The sequence below is a fragment of the Nerophis ophidion genome, linkage group LG07 (genome assembly GCF_033978795.1).
Source record: "Nerophis ophidion isolate RoL-2023_Sa linkage group LG07, RoL_Noph_v1.0, whole genome shotgun sequence".
Taxonomy (NCBI): domain Eukaryota; kingdom Metazoa; phylum Chordata; class Actinopteri; order Syngnathiformes; family Syngnathidae; genus Nerophis; species Nerophis ophidion.
In genome coordinates, this window is record NC_084617.1 from 27,446,453 (window position 1) to 27,462,412 (window position 15,960).

Sequence of the window (15,960 nt, forward strand, 5' to 3'; positions counted from 1 at the left end):
AAGAGCTCCTTGATCAGTTTCCCAGGAAGAGGGTCAAGTAAGCATGTTGTCTGTTTTATTCCATTTACACGTTGTAACAATTCCTCTAATGTTATTTCCTCAAAACGAGAGAAACTATTTTGGAGGGCAGTATCCGCCGTATATACCATTGTATCAGTGTTAATAGAACCCCGTTGTAGCTGGGACGCATTGTCTTTAATCTCCTTTCTAATGACTTCAATTTTCTTACTAAAGAATTGCATAAAGTCATCAGCTGAGTGGGTTGAGCTACTGGAAGGGGTCCCTTGTTGGGTTAGCGATGCTACCGTACTAAACAAAAATTTAGGATCGTTTTTATTACGGTGGATGAGATTTGAGTAATATTTAGCTTTAGCTAAGGTAAGCATGCGTTTAAAAGTTATTAAACCATCACTCCATGCTTGATGATGCACCTCAAGTTTAGCCGTGCGCCATTTGCGTTCCAGCTTTCTACATAATAATTTTTGAGCTCTAGTTTCTTCTGTAAACCACAGGGTGCGCTTTTTTGGAGCCTTTTTTAACTTTAGCGGTGCTATGTTATCAATGGTTTCGCGCAGGGTGTTGTTAAAGTTGTTAGTGAGGTTATCAATAGAGCCCACATACTTTTGGAATGGTGCCATTACAGAGGGCAGTAGGTCAGCAAGCTTCGTTGTGGCTGTATTAATGTTGCGGCTGCTATAGCAGTTATTATTATTATTAGTTTGACGAACATGCGTCTGAACCTCGAATTTTATAAGGTAATGATCGGACAATACTTTAGTATACGGGAGTATCGTAACTTTGGAGACGGTGATACCCCTGACAAGCACTAGGTCTATCGTATTACCGTTGCGATGCGTGGGTTCATTTATTATTTGTGTGAGACCACAGCTATCAATTACAGTCTGGAGCGCTACGCACGGTGGGTCCGATAGGGTATTCATATGGATATTAAAGTCCCCCATTATGATTATATTATATATATATATATATATATATATATATATATATATATATATATATATATATATATATATATATATGTATATATATATATATATATATATATATATATATATATATATATATATTATATTATATATTATATTATATATGAATACAAATCTGTAAAGGTTATAGTCCACAGGGCTTTACGCATCTTTAAAAAAGTAGTTATTGTAGTTAAAGGGGAACATTATCACAATTTCTGAAGGGTTAAAACCAATAAAAATCAGTTCCCAGTGGCTTATTTTATTTTTCAAAGTTTTTCTCAAAATTTTACCCATCATGCAATATCCCGAAAAACGGCTTTAAAGTGCCTGATTTTAACTGTCGTTATATCCACCCGTCTATTGTCCTGTGACGTCACTGCGTGAAGCCACCAGAAACAAACATGGCGGATAGTACAGAAAGGTATAGCATAGTAGCTCGGATTCAGACTCGGATTTCAGCGGCACAAGCGATTCAACAGATTACGCATGTATTGAAATGGATGGTTGGAGTGTGCAGGCAGATAGCGAGAACAAAATTGAAGAAGAAACTGAAGCTTTTGAGCCATATCATGTCAGACAGCGGCACGAGAGGAGGCGCAGATGAATTCGGCGATCGCCTTTTAACCAACGATTGGTATGTGTTTGTTTGGCATAAAATGTGGGTGGAGGGAAAGGATGGATGCAAATATAGCTACAAAAGAGGCATAATGATGCAATATGTACATACAGCTAGCCTAAATAGCATGTTAGCATCGATTAGCTGGCAGTCATGCCGTGACCAAATATGTCTGATTAGCACACTACACATAAGTCAATAACATCAACAAAACTCACCTTTGTGATTTCATTGACTTTATCGTTGGAAATGCATCTGCTTTGAGTGTCGCAGGATATCCACACATTCTTGCCATCTCTGTCGTAGCAAAGCTGTCGTCGGTAAAGTGTGCAGAACAAACGAGGGACTTTCGCATCTTTTGGCCACTGGAGCAACTTGAATCCACGAGGCACGATGTCTCCAAGGTACCGGAAAAAGGTCGAAAAAAACGGAAAATATCAGCGCTGATTTGACTTGGTGCGAGCAATAAGATTGATAAAATAGCGAATTGCTTCATGTTGTGACGTCACGGGTGAAAGATCATCGCTCGACAGGCTATCAATTGAACGGCATTTAAATCGCCAAATTCACCCTTTTAGAGTTCGGTAATCGGTTAAAAAAATATTTGGTCTTTCTTCTGCAACATCAAGGTATATATTGACGCTTACATAGGTCTGGTGATAATGTTCCCCTTTAGAATACATTTGACAATGAGCTCTGACTACTGTATGTGCGTTTCATTAGCGTGGTATAAAACGAGTAAAATATCATACAGTATCTGTTTTCCCATTTCCTTTCCCTATCCTGAGCTTTTTGAGTCTAAGGTCACAAGGAAAACTTCAAACATTAACAAATTCATAAAATTACAATTTGATTCAATGTTGTTAAAAACAAATGAGCCTGAAAACATTGCAACTTTAAAAAAAAAAAAAAAAGCTGTCCTGAATTTCCTAGAGGGGCTGACTCGCTCCATAAATGACAGTCATGTCATGTGACACTACGCTGGACCAGTCCGGCAAGCAAGAAGCGGAAGAAAAAAAGTATATTTTTCAAAGCAGAACCAACAGCATAATAATGTGGACTCCATCACCAGGGAGCTCAGTAGTCCAGGCTGACCTTAAAGACGGAGTCTACTGATGAATATATGAATAATCTTCATCCATCTCCTCTCACGTATTCCTCCTAATGGCACTTTTACACCACATGCCTTTTAAACCAATAACTTGCTCATTTTTGTCCCTCTGACTTTGCCCTCCCGATTGTCTGCGCCGTGTCTTCTCCCAGCTGAAGGACGAGTGCGGCTAAAGAGATCTACGTACAAATATCATGGTGACACACACCCTACTACTTGACTGTCTATAGCTGACTGTCTATAGTTTAATGTCTACAGTTGACAGTATATAGTTTAATGTTTATAGTAGATCGTCTATAGTTGACTAGATAGTTGACTGTCTATAGTAGATAGTATATAGTTTAATGTTTATACTTGATTATCTATAGTTGACTGCATATACAGACGTTTGTAGTTTAATGGCTATAGTTGACTGTCTACAGTTGACTAGATAGTTAACTGTCTATAGTTTAATGTCTATAGTTGACAGTGTATAGTTTAATGTTTATAGTTGACTGTCTATAATTGACCATCTATAGTTGACAGTATAAAGTTTAATGTTTAGAGTTGACTAGATAATTGACCGTCAATCATACATAATATAGAGTTTAATGTTTATTCTTGACCGTCTATAGTTGACTGCATAGTTTAATGTCTATAGTTGACAAGATAGTTGACTGTCTATAGTTTAATGTCTGGAGTTGACAGTGTATATCCATCCATCCAGCCATCCATCTTCTTCCGCTCATCTGAGGTCGAGTCACGGGGGCAGCAGCCTAAGCAGGGAAGCCCATACTTCCCTCTCCCCAGCCATTTCGAGGCGTCCCCAGGCCAACAGGGAGACATAGTCTTCCCAACGTGTCCTGGGACTTCCCCATGTTCTCCTACCGGTCGGACGTGCCTGAAACACCTCTCTAGGGAGGCGTTCGGGTGGCGTCCTGACCAGATGTCCAAACCACCTCATCTGGCTCCTCTCGATGTGGAGGAGCATTAGCTTTACTTTGAGTTTCTTCCGGATGTGAGAGCTTCTCACCCTATCTCTAAGGGAGAGCCCCACCACCCGGCGGAGGAAACACATTTGGGCCGCTTGTACCCGTGATCTTATCCTTTCGGTCATGACCCAAAGCTCATGACCATAGGTGAGATGGGAACGTAGATCGACTGGTAAATTGAGAGCTTTGCCTTCCGGCTCAGCTCTTTCTTCATCACAACGGATCAATACAGCGTCTGCAATAATGAAGACACCGCACCGATCCCCCTGTCGATCTCACAAGCTACTTTTCCCTCACTCGTGTAAAAGACTCCGAAGTACTTGAACTCCTCCACTTGGGGCAAGATCTCCTCCCCAACCCGGAGATTGCACTCCACCCTTTTCCTGGCGACAACCATGGACTCGAACTTGGAGGTGCTGATTCTAATCCCAGTCGCTCCATTCTCGGCTGCGAACCGATCCAGTGAGAGCTGAAGATCTTGGCCAGATGAAGCCACCAGGACCACATCATCTGCAAATAGCAGAGATCTAATCGTACAGCCACCAAACCAGATACACTCAGCGCCCTGACTGCAAAAGTTGAGGACTGCTCATCAAACACTTATTTGGAACATCCCACAGGTGAACAGGCTCATTGGGAACAGGTGGGTTCCATGAACGGCTCAGTCATATATATATATATATGTACATATATATGACTGAGCCGTTCATGGAAATAACCTGTTCCCAATGAGCCTGTTCATATTTATATATATATATATATATATATATATATATATATATATATATATATATATATATATATATATATATATATATATATATATATATATATATATATGTATATATGTATATATATATGACTGAGCAGTTCATGGAACCCACCCGTTCCCAATGAGCCTGTTCACCTGTGGGATGTTCCAAATAAGTGTTTGATGAGCAGTCCTCAACTTTTTCAGTCTTTTTTGCAACTTGTGGCAGCTTTTTTGAAACATGTTGTAGACATCAAATTCCAAAATGAGCTTATATATGCAAAAAGTAAAGATTGATACCACAAAAAAAGAAAAACTAAAATCCGACCAACACAAAATGTCAACATGTAAAACATTTTAAAAAAGAAAAATACACTTAAAAACATTGAAAAAAATAAAATAGCATTTTAAAATAATGAAAAATAACAACATTAATTACTTATACAAAACATGTAAAAAAATAAGAATAAAAGTAAACAAATTGCAACATGTATAACATGTACAAATTTAAAACATGTAAAAAGAAATAACATTGAATTTAAAAAAATATTTTAAAAAAACATGTCTGACGTGTAAAAAATTGTGAAATAAAATGTAAAACAATTATATTCAAAAGCAACATGAAAACAATTACGATAAAAGCGCAACATGTATTACATTAAAAAATACATGTGAAAATGATCAAATACAATTTTGAAAATTACAAAAAAGTACATGAATTTCATGTGAAAAAAATGTTCAAAATATATAAAATGCAATTTAAAAAATGAAAAAAAATAACATTGAACTTTGAAAAATCAACAAAATAGAGCTACATGTTTACATGTACAAACATGTAAAACATGTTAAAAAATAATAACATCCATCCATCAATTTTCTACCGCTTATTCCCTTTTGGGGTCACGGGGGGTGCTGGCAATAAAATGTAAAAAAAAATGTAATAAAAAGCAACACATAAAAACAATGTAAAATAGCCACATGCATTAACATTTATTAGAGCACAATTATTATGTTTCTAATGCCTCAGCAGCCATGAAAATAACAACATGTCATTCAGAGGGTTCTCCTCTAGAAAAAAAACTAACATAACGCTAAGAGCAACATAAAGCCTGAGACTAAACACAGCCATTAGATTGTGGACGGATGAGCTCCTGGTATTGGACTTTGGGACTGGGGCACAGGGATCCCAACATGTGGAAGTGAAGGAGGGGACATAAAAGATCACGTGTAAGAACCGTAAAGTACACAATAGAATAAAGCCAGGAGAAGGTCTGGGGAACATCAAGTCCTGACCTTCCCCTGGAACCTTTTTAGTCATTGCGCTCTCCCTTCAGCACTTAGTCATCTGCTAACCTTCTTGGTCTTCTGACGCCTGCTTGTACTACTGAATGGAGACTGACTGCGTATATTTACATCTCATATTTACATCCCATATTTACATCGCATAATTACTGCATTTGTTGTGTTTTGAAACCAGAAGTCAAGGTAACCAGCAGATATTTGAGGAACATATTCACTTCTAAAACCACAGCTCACGCTTCCCAAGATGCTCTACAAGTTAAAAAAAAACAATACAAAGACTCACCAATAATTCGATTAATAAAATTAATAAAAACATGACAGGTTTATAATATAAAAATAGCTGATGAAACATACTTTTTAAGTCTAGAAAAGTTCAGCTCTGATTGTTTTGAATAAAAACATCCAGCCATCCATCCATTTCTACCGCTTATTCCCTTTTGGGGTCGCGGGGGGGCGCTGGTGCCTATGTCAGCTACAATCGGGCGGAAGGTGGGGTACACCCTGGACAAGTCGCCACCTCATCGCAGGGCTGAATAAAAACATATAATAGGTTAAAACAATAAATAATAATGATGTAGCTGATAAAAGCAAAAAAAATATATAAAATATTCAAAATATTACTAAAAAGTCTGGAAAATTCCAACTCACCTTGTAAATAATATCTGAAAAGTTGAATAAAATAGCTGATAAAATAAATTGACATTAGATAAAATGCCTAAAATATTACAAAAAAAAAGTCTAGAAAAGTCAACTAAAAAAAACACCTGACCAGTAAAAAAAATAAATTAAAAAAAGCTGATAAAATCACATAACACTGCAGGAAATATTTAAAGCATTGCTAAAAAGTATAGATAAGTCCATCTCATCTTGTTTTGGATAAAAACATCTGAAATGTTGAAAAAAAATAGCTGATCAAATCATATAAATTATTTAAAATATTACAAAAAGAGTCAACAGCTTGTTTAAATTTAAAAAAAACATCTGACAAGTTAACAAAAATAGCTGATAAAAATAAATAAATGTTACTAAGAAGTCTACCTCAGCTTGTTTTTAATAAAAACATAACAGGTTCAAAATAAAAAATAGAAAACAAATTCAGATAGCTGATAAAAGCAAATGAAACTAAATAAAATATTTGAAAACTTACTAAAAAGTCTAGAAAAGTCCAGCTCACCTTGTGGTAAATGACATCTGAAACGTTAAAAACATAACAGATAAAAGCCAAAAAAAAAAAGATAAAATAGGTAAAATATTACAAAAACATCTAGAAATATCAACAGCTTGTTTAGATAAATAAAAAAAACATCTGACAAGTTGAAAAAAACAGCTGATAAAAGCACATAAAAGAGCATAAAATATTTGAAGTATTACTAAAAAGTATCAACAAGTCCAACTCATCTTGTTTAAAATATAGCTGATAAAAGCAAATAAAACTTAATAAAATATTTAAAACATTACCAAAAAGTCCAGACAACTCTAGCTCTGCTTGTTGTAAATAACATCTGAAAGGTAGAAAAAAATAGATGATTAAAGCAAATCCAATTTGCTAAAATACTTAATTTATTACAAAAAAGTGTAGAAAAATCAACAGCTTGTATAATTAAAAAAAAACACATCTGACAAGTTAAAAAAAAACCGCCGATAAAAGTACAAAACTGCATAAAATATTACTAAAATGTATCAACAACTCTATCTCATTTTGTTTTGAATAAAAACATCTGAGAGTTTAAAAATATAGCTGATAAAAACAAAAAAAAATGAAAAAAATATTTGTAACATTTACAAAAATTTGAGAAAATTCTTGCTCACCTTCTTTTAAATAAATACAAAAACATCTAACAGGTTAAAGAAAAAAAGGAAAAAATAGCAGCTGAGAAAAGCAAATAAAATATTTAAATTATTAGTAAAAAGTCTAAAAAAAAAAAAAGTCTCCTCAGCTTTTTTAAATAAAAACATCTTACAGGTTAAAATAGCTGATAAAAGCAATTAAACATACTAAAAAGTCTTGCTCAGTTTGTTTTTAAAGGCCAGTGCATGAAAATGTATTTCAAAAGCTGATTTAAAAGAAGTCCCGATTAGATTCTAATCTGATACCAGCAAAAACACACATTTAGGATGATATCAACTTGTAATTAAATTTCCGATACAGGCGGTCCTGCAGCGTGTTTCAACATCGACATCAAACGTCCTCCAATAAACACATGGATGTTTTTTTTCTTTTTCCCAAAGTCACTTACAAAAGCAAGTTGTAGTAGTAAGTACACATGTGTTCCTGTGTACCGACTACGACAACTGGGTAGTGGTAGTAAGTGCACATGTAGTCCTATGTACTCACTGCCAGTACTGGGTAGAAGAAGTGAGTGCACATATATTCCTCTGTACTTAATAATTTTACTGGGTAGAAGAAGTGAGTGCACATATATTCCTCTGTACTTAATAATTTTACTGGGTAGAAGTAGGAAGTACATGTGTGTTCCTATGCACCTACTACTACTACTGGGTAGAAGTAGTAAGTGCACATGGTCATGTGTACTTAATACTATTACTGGGTGGAAGTAGTAAATATACATGTGTTCCTATGTACCTACTACTACTACTGCATAGAAGTAGTAAGTACACATGTGTTCCTATGTACCTACTACTACTACTACTACTACTACAGGGTAGAAGTACTAAGTAGACATATGTAATTGCACATATGTACCTTTGTATTCAATAGTATTAGTGGGTATGAGTAATAATTGCACACGTGTTCTTGTGTACTTACTAGTTTTATCCTGTAATAGCAGTAAGTGCACATATGTTCCTTTGTACTAAATGGTATTATTGGGTAGAAGTAATAAGTACACATGTGTTCCCATGTACCTACTACTACAAACTGGGTAGTGGTAGTAAGTACACATATGTTCCTATGTACCTATTACTACTACTACTGGGTAGAAGTACTAAGTAGACATATGTAACTGCACATATGTTCCTCTGTATTCAATAGAATTAGTGGGTAGAAATAGTAAGTGCACACGTGTTCTTGTGTATTTACTACTTTTACCCTGTAAAGTTAAAAGTTAACTAGTAATAGTTATAGTAATAGTAGTAAGTGCACATAAGTTCCTCTGTACTTGATTTGATAGTATTACTTGGTGGTAGTAACAAATGAATATGTTTTCCAACTTCCTGTGTACTTTCTACTACAACATTAGAAGTAGTAAGTGCAAATATGTTCCTTTGTACTTAATATAATCATTGAGTAGAAGTATTAAGTATACATGTGTTCCAATATACCTAATACTACTACCACAGAGTAGAAGTAGTAAGTCTACATGTGTCCTTGTCCTTACTACTACTACTGGGTAGAAGTAGTTATTGATTATGTGTTCCTATGTACCTACTACTACTACCTGGTAGTAGTAGTAAGTGCACATGTGTTCGTATGTACCTACTACTACTATGTGGTATTAGTAGTAAGTGCACATGTTTTCCTATTTACCTACTATTACTACTTGGTAGTAGTAGTAAGTGCACATTTGTTCCTATGTACCGACTACTTCTACCCAGTAGTAGTAGTAGTAGTAGTAGTAACTAAACATGTTGTTGTGAACTTACTACTTCTACCCAGTAGTAGTAAGTACACATGTGTTTCAGTGTACGTTAGTGGGCAAAAGTGCAGTTTTCCTGTCTAAAAATGTGTCTTGTGAAGCTGAAAGGCAGTCAGGTGTGTTGCAGATGAAAATGGAGAAGTGTGGCATCTTCCCACAAGTGGAATGGCTGCAGATGAAGGAAGCCGGAGTCAAGAAGAAAGATGGAGCAGCGCCAAGAGGAGGTGGAGAAGTGAGCTTGCAGGCACGAGGCAGGTGGCGCCTAAAAAGGAGGATGGATGATGAGAGGAGGGAGGGAGAAGAAGACATCATGGAGGACAAGGGGGAGAGATGGAGGAAAGGAGAAGGACACGTTGAGCAGGAGGAGGAGGAAGAGGAGGATCAGTGCCAGGATGGAATGGAAGGAGATGGAAATAATATTTCACTGCTGGGAGGACAAGAAGACAAGAATGTAACCAAAGAAGGTTCCAGAGAGGCAGCAGACATGAGAGGTGATGGAGGAGGAGGTCAGCTAGAAGAACCATTTCATGAGAACTCACTATTGATATGTCAATGACACCTTTATCGTTACTATATTAATATTACATATTTAATCTTACAATATTAATATTACATGTTTCATGTTACTATATTAATTTTACACATTTCATGTAGATGTAGTCATATTTAATGTTACTATATTATTATTACATTTTTATGTTACTATATTCATTACATATTTAATATTACTATATTAATTAAATATGTATGTTACTATATGATATTACATATTTAATTATATATACTATACTCATTTTACATATTCATTAAAACCGCATTAGTATTACATAATCAATATTACTATATTACATATTTAATGTTACTACATTAATATTACATATTTAATATTACACATATTTAATGTTACTATATTTTTATATTAAGTAGTTAATGTAACTATATTAATATTACATTCATATTTATACTATATTCATATTACTTATTTATGTTCCTTTATTCATTACATATTTATGTTATTATGTGAGTTGCATATTTGTTTATATATACTATATTCATATTACATATGCACTATTACTATATTACATATCTAATGTTACTATATTATTACATATTTAATGCTTTTATATTATTATTACATATTTAATGCTACTATATTGTTGTTAAACATTTGATGTTACTATATTCATATTACATATTTAATGTTACTATTATAATATTAAATATTTGTTTTATATACATATTTTATGTTACTATAATAATATTACATATTTAATGGTATTATATTAATGTTACATATATTATATTCATAGTACATATTAATGTTACTATATTCATTACATAGTTCATATTACTATATTATTATGACACATTTAATATTACTTATGTTTACATATGTATGTTACTATATTAACATGACAAATTAATTGTCAGTGTATTATTACATATTTATTGTTAATATATTATTACATATTTATTGCAAATATATTATTAAATATGTATGGTTCCTATATTAATGTATACTAATAATTAATATTACTTCAGTCATTGGAAAATTGTGTATGATTTCTTCTTGATGCCAACAAAGTCACTTTTTCTACTTCCTATCGTCCACAAAAAATCCACAATTACTAATGTAATTGCAACGCCGCAATCAAGTTCAGGTGCGTGCCTCGCGCACCTAGACACAATCGGTGCATCTCCTCTCAGTGTATAAAAGGGGAGAAGGAGGAGAGATCAGGGCAGAAGGAGTTGGAGAGCCTGCAGCAACGGATGAAGAGCGGAAGCGAGAGAGAGCAAGCCGGCGACGAAGACGCGGCCGACTAAAGAGGGAGACGGAGGAGCCAGCAGTGGGAGCGACTGCGGCGCAAAAGACTTCCTGTTATTGAAAAATAAACAAGAGTCAAACCTGCTAATAGAGATGTCCTTCCTTAGTGGTCAGTGGAACCAGAGCGACGACGGCAAGAGTCGTTCACAGTCCTGATCCCACTCTGATATCAGCTGAAAACCAAGTATCGGATGGTAGCAACTTTCATATAAAATATACAATACAAGCAGTCCTGCAGCATGCTTCACCATGTGTGATATCATGTGCGACACAAGCAGTCCTGCAGCGTGTTTTCTTGTGTGTGATATAATGTGCGATACAAGCAGTCCTGCAGTGTGTTTATTTGTGTGTGATATCATGTGCGATGCAAGCAGTCCTGCAGAGACTGTTTACCTGTGTGTGATATCATGTGTAATACAAGAAGTCCTTCAGCGTGTTTTCTTGTGTGTGATATCATGTGCGATACAAGCAGTCCTGCAGCGTGTTTACTTGTGTGTGATATCATTTGCGATACAAGCAGTCCTGCAGCGTGTTTAGTTGTGTGTGATATCATGTGCGATAAAAGCAGTCCTGCAGAGTGTTTACGTGTGTGTGATATCATTTGCGATACAAGCAGTCGTGCTGCGTGTTTACTTGTGTGCAATATCATGTGCGATACTGGCAGTCCTGCAACGTGTTTACATGTGTGAAACAATGTGCGATACAAGCAGTCATGCAGAATGTTTACGTGTGTGTGATATCACGTGCGATACAAGCAGTCCTGCTGCGTGTTTACTTGTGTGCAATATCATGTGCGATACTAGCAGTCCTGCAACGTGTTTACATGTGTAAAACAATGTGCGATACAAGCAGTCATGCAGAATGTTTACTTGTGTGTGATATCATGTGCGATACAAGATGTCCTGCAGAGTGTTTACTTATGCAAAGCTGGATAGTTAACATCTAAATGTCCTCCAATAAACACACATATTTTACTAAAATAATAACAACCTCTAATTATGTCACCAAAAGTGTACGTATGTCACACTTGTGGTGACAAAATTACACTTTTTATGACTCCAAATGTGTAATTATGATACTCGAAGTGAAATTATGTCACCAAAAGAGTAATTATGTGACCGCAAGGGTAATTATGTCACTTGTGGTGACATAATTACACTCTTTATGACTCCAAAAGTGTAATTATGTCACCTAATGTGGCACCAAAAGTATAATTATGTCACCACAAGGGTATTTATGTCACCACAAGAGTAATTATGTCACTTGTGGTGACATAGTTACACTTTGTATGACTCCAAATGTGTAATTATGTCACCACATGAGTAATTATGTCACCACAAGTGTGACATAAATACCTTGTAGTGACATATTTACTCTTTTGGTGACATATTTAGAGGTTGTGTAGCTGCTAGCTTCTAATAGCTACTGGTTACAATAATTACACTTGTAGTGACATAAGAACACTTTTTATGATTCCAAAAGTGTAATTATGTCACCTAAAGTGTAATTATTTCACCAGAAAACCTCCTAACTTGCCATTGTGCTTCTGATTAATTCTCCTGGTTTTTACATTCTCTACTTGCGTGTTGTTAGTCTGGACCTCAGGATACAGAGACGGCAGGCAAGGTGCAGGTAAATATTTATTTAATAACAATAACACAAATAGTGCAACAGGGAAATGTACAGGAAGCATAAGGAACGTTACACAGCACGTGGCGTAGAAAGCTAAATGGTCCGGATCAAAGAGGAAAAGAACCATCCTGATTGTTCTCGGCGCAAAGTGCCCTCTGCTGGTTGTTCGGGGGAGTGTGTAGGTCACATCTATTTGTGCATCTGGTTTGTGGTAGAAATGTCTCATCGACACAAAAGCATAAAAGCAATCCACATACGCAAATTCAATACAAATACAAAATCAAGCATATATATATTAATATCTCAAAAATATGTTAACAAATACACGTTTATTTATACAAATTTTTGATTTATTTGTATGTCACATTTTTATATTTATAAATTCGATTTGTATATATTTTCCAATCTCAAAAATATATTTACAAACACGCCTTTCTTTATACAAATTATTTATTTATTTGTATATTTATCAATATATGCACATGTATTAATATCATATATATATATATATATATATATATATATATGTATATATATATATATATATATATATATATATATATATATATATATATATATGTATGTATACAGTGGGGCAAAAAAGTATTTAGTCAATCACCAATTGTGCAAGTTCTCCCACTTAAAATGATGACAGAGGTCTGTAATTTTCATCATAAGTACACTTCAACTGTGAGAGACAGAATGTGAAAAAAAATCCAGGAATTCACATTGTAGGAATTTTAAATAACTTATTTGTAAATTATGGTGGAAAATAAGTATTTGGTCAACCATTCAAAGCTCTCATTGATGGAAGGAGGCTTTGGCTCAAAATCTCACGATACATGGCCCCATTCATTCTTTCCAATCGTCCTGTCCCCTTAGCAGAAAAACAGCCCCAAAGCATGATGTTTCCACCCCCATGCTTCACAGTAGGTGTGGTGTTCTTGGGATGCAACTCAGTATTCTTCTTCCTCCAAACACGACGAGTTGAGTTTATACCAAAAAGTTCTATTTTGGTTTGATTCTCCCAATCCTCTGCTGTATCATCCATGTATCCATTTTGGTATAAACTCAACTCGTCGTGTTTGGAAGAAGAATACTGAGTTGTATCCCAAGAACACCACACCTACTGTGAAGCATGGGGATGGAAACATCATGCTTTGGAGCTGTTTTTCTGCGAAGGGGAAGGATGATTGAGCCATGTTAAGAAACGAATGAATGGGGCCATGTATCGTGAGATTTTGAGCCAAAACCTCCTTCCATCATCTAAATATTGTTCACTGAAAATAAGTTTACAGATTAACTCTTTCTGGTTTACTAGTGTGATCTGGGATGGCTTTTTTTAATTCAAGTATTTAATACTGGGTAGAAGAAGTAAGTACACGTGTGTACTGTGTGAGGTGTATGAGATGGTTTTCTTTTATTCACCATTATTTAATACTAGGTAGAAAAAGTAAGTACATATGTGTGTATACCTTGTCGAGTGTATAGGATGGCTTGTTTTTTTTACCATAATTTAATACTGGGTAGAAGTAGTAAGTACACGTGTGTACTCTGTCAAGTGTATGAGATGGATTTATTTTATTCACCATTATTTAATACTGGGTAGAAGTAGTAAGTACGCATGTGTGTACTGTGTCAAATGTAAGGGATGGCTTCTTTTATTCACCATTATTTAATACTGGGTAGAACAAGTAAGTACATATGTGTACTTTGTCAAGTGTATGGGATGGCTTGTTTTATTTACCATTATTTAATACTGGGTAGAAGTAGTAAGTACACATGTGTGTACTGGTTGAGGTTGAGGCGTCCATGTAGTGACTTATCAGTACCACTAAGGGGCAAATCCCGAGTATCCTAAATATTGTTCACTGAAAATAAGTTTACAGATGAACTCTTTCTGGTTTACTAGTGTGATCTGGGATGGCTTTTTATTATTCACTCATTTAATACTGGGTAGAAGTAGTAAGTACACATGTGTGTACTGTGTCAAATGTATGGGATGTTTTTTGTTGCCACTACACTGTATTGTTTAATACTGGGTAGAAGTAGTAAGTACACGTGTACTGTGTCAAAGGTGAAGGATGGCTTCTTTTATTCACCTTTGTTTAATATTGGGTAGAAGTAGTAAGTACACATGCGTGTACTGTGTCAGGTGTTAAAGGTTTCCACTGGCAATCATGAATGCAGTTTTTTTTTCCATTTGTTGGAATCACAGTTTTAATTTCCAGTTTGCACTTCAAGTATGCTTTTCACGGCTTTTAGTTGTGCAGGTGGAAAACATTTTACATAAATATTAAAATCAAATATTTATACAGTTCAAAACCTCCATTGAAGTTTAATTTAGAACAATTTCCCTTGTAGATCATTAAAGTTTGTCTAATAGTATCAACTTGTTGGAAGATGAGTGCCACCCCATGGCCAGTAGAAGTATTGCACAACCACATTTCGCACATTTTTTCCTATTTTTAAGACACTAAACACCCAATATACAACAAAAGGTAAATTACACACACAAAACAGTCCAAAGTATTTTTTGTGTTATTAGTTCCACTAAGAAATGACGAATTAATCATACATTTATACACAAATCATGTCACAACATGTCCCATTACTTTAGCAGAAGACCAGCTCTAAACTGCAGTCTCTGTGGTCCTCCAGGAAGATTTTAGTGCACTTCAAACTTTTCTTTGTCCAAGCAGCAAAACATTCGTCTTCCTCCCAGTGCAGCTTCAACGTAAACCATCTGTGCCCTGATCGGCCTTCTGTCCACCTGCTGCCAAATCCTGCAACAGCCTGTGTGCTTACAACTACTACGACTGGGTAAAGTAGTAGGAAGTACACATATAGTCCAGTGTACTTATCACTTTTACTGGGTAAGAGTAGAGAGTACCCATATATTCTTGTGTACTGCTACTGGGTATAAGTAGCAAGTACACATGTTTTTTTGTGTATTGCCACTTGGTAGAAGTAAAAAGTACTCATGTGTTGCTGTATACTTACTACTCCTTCTTGGTAGAAGTAGAAAGCGCTCGTGTTGTTTTGTACTTACTACTAGAAAGTTAACATGTGTTCCTGTGTACTTACCACTACTACTTGGTAGAAATTCTATGTATACGAGTGTTCATTTGTACTTACTACTACTACTTGGTAGCAGTAGTAAGTAC